Source organism: Pelecanus crispus, chromosome 23, assembly GCF_030463565.1.
Source record: "Pelecanus crispus isolate bPelCri1 chromosome 23, bPelCri1.pri, whole genome shotgun sequence".
In the NCBI taxonomy this organism is placed as follows: Eukaryota; Metazoa; Chordata; class Aves; order Pelecaniformes; family Pelecanidae; genus Pelecanus; species Pelecanus crispus.
Genome location: NC_134665.1, coordinates 519,107 through 521,632, shown reverse-complemented (window position 1 = coordinate 521,632; position 2,526 = coordinate 519,107).

Below are 2,526 nucleotides of genomic sequence, written 5' to 3'. Positions count from 1 at the left end.
AGCTCCCTCCCCGGGCAGGCCCAGCCCCCAGCAGAGCCCTGAGGGAGGGCAGGGCTGTGCACAGCCCTTGCGCTGCTGAGAGAACAGCCCCAGGGCCATGGCCCTTCTCGCAGGCCGTCTCTCCGCAGGCCCAGTGTCCCGGCGGGCTGAGGAGCCGCTGCGGGCTGGGGGGCAGCGGGCGCAGGGCAGCCCTGGCAGGAGAGGCGCGGGCTGCCTGTGCCCGCCTGGCAACAGCCACGCCATTGGCCACAGCTGAGCCAATGAGCGGAGCCGGAGGCGGCCTGTCAGTCCCAGGCAGCCTGGGGCGGGGCCGGAGGGGGCAGAGGCCGAGCAGCCTGAGGAGAAATGGGGGGGGGGGAGCGGGGAGCTGCGGGGGCGGGAGGAGGAGGAGGAGAAGGAGAAGGAGAAGGAGAAGGAGAAGGAGAAGGAGAAGGAGAAGGAGAAGGAGAAGGAGAAGGAGGAGCAGGAATCTCCGCGTGCGGGTGGGCCTGGGGACAGGGACCTGGAGCCCTCAGTGCCCTGGGCCCCAGCATGGCCCAGCTCCCCAGCCCAGCCCCGAGTGCTCAGCCCCAGGGCCAAGGCCACAGGCAGGGTCCGAGCGGCTCCTGCTGCTGCCCCGAGGGTCGCCAGCCCGCGCCCTGAGAGCTGGAGGTGGGTGTCTGATGTGCGCAGGGCAGGGGAAGGCGGAGTGGCCTCCTCTCCAAGAGAGGGCTGCAGGCTGTGGAGCGGGCGTGCTGTGGTGGGGACAGAGCAGGTGCCTTTGCTGTCCCCAGGCCTTCACGTGGCTCTCCTGCTCATAGAATCATAGAATCATAGAATCGTCTAGGTTGGAAAAGACCTTTAAGATCATCCAGTCCAACCATTAACCTACACTACCAAGCTCACCTAAACCAATCAAGGGCATGGTCGGCTCCACCTCTGTTGACAGCCTTTGATAACTGGGGATTTGCAGACATGGAAGTTGTTTCTCCCTCCAGGTGCCTGGCAGCAGCCAGCAGCCGTCGGAGGCCTCCAAGAAGGACGGGGCGGCCATTGAGGACAGTGTCCCTGCTGCCAGCCCCCACCAGCATGCCCTGGCTCCACCAACCTGTGGAACTGCAATAAAACCCGAAGGTGAGGTTTGGGGGGTGGCAGAACCTGCAGGTGGGTGGCCAAGCTGAGGAAAGCCTGCATCGCCCCAGGGTTGGGTTGCCTTTGTTTGCTTTTTCAGCAGCGGTGACCACCCCAGCAGTCCCAGGGAAGCCCACGGATCTGTCCGAGCAGGGGCCAGATGCCTTTGGCAAGGCCCTCCCTGAGCAGGTAGAGGACACCACCACCAACTGTATGCTCACCTGGCTCAACACCACAGACAGCGAGGACACTGTCCCCGATGTCCCTGACAGCCCCAGCTTGACTGCCTTCCCCCACCAGCTCCCCAAGCTCTCCAAATGTGTTGCAGAGGGCGGCTGTCCCAAGGAGCAGGCGGTGGTGGCAGGGCTGGGGGACAGCAAGGACACCGTCCCCGATGACCCCGACTTGTCTGACTTCCTCCATGAGTTCCCCGAGCTCTCCCAGTACGTGGCAGAGGGCGGCTGCCCCAAGGAGCGAGCGGTGGCGGCGGGGCTGGGGGATGGCCAAGCGCCCTGCACCAGGCAGCAGGAGAGCGGGGTGAGAGAAATGGGAGAGGGATCAGGACAGGGGCAGAGAGGGGAAAGGGTGCGAGGGGAAAGGAAGGGGGGAGAGAAAGGGAGAGACAGGGGGAGAGAGCGGGACGCAGAGCAGGGGAAAGGATGGTATAGGAGGAGCGAGAGCTTCCCGTGCTGGCACCTTTGCGGTGGGAGAAATCGCTGGCTGCTTGCAGTGTCAGAACAGGGCTCTGCCCATCGTGAGAGTGACATGGGTGTTGGCAGTGTAAGGGGCTAAGCAAGCGCGGAACGCCACTGTTTGCAATCGGCAGAGCCCTGCTCCCACACTGCAAACGTCCAGCGATTTTTCCCACAGCAAACTGCCAGCACTCAAAGCTCTTGCTGCTCATCAGCTTTCGCTGTGTGTTGTTTCACAGCCAAACACACAGTGGCAGAGCGACAATGCTGTCAAGGCTCTACAAGAAACTTGGAGGACAAGATCAGAATTCAGAAAGGTGTTGGATAATCAGAGCCCTAGAGATTAGTCTGCTCTCCATGTGCGCTATGAGTAAGAGAGGAATCATTTTCCCCGGAAGCAGCAAGGGGGTTTGTGGGAGGACGGCCATTCTCACGGGAAGGATGGAAAAACACTGGCACAGGCTTACGGGGCCTCGCCTGCCCCTCCAGGCACTGGCATTCCTACTATGGTCCTCCAGGATGGGCTGCCTTGGGAAACAATGCAATGTCCTTTGTTCAGCCTGGTGCCTTCTTCCTCTTTCCAGGTACAAGCTTGAGACTGTGCCTAAAATGCCAACAGTGAAAGCAGACCTGACAGGACATGTGAAGGCCGCCCCAGAGCAGGGCTGGGGAAAAGGTGGTGGCAGTGGAAAGAAAGGTAAGGGACCAGCGGGTTGCTGGCACA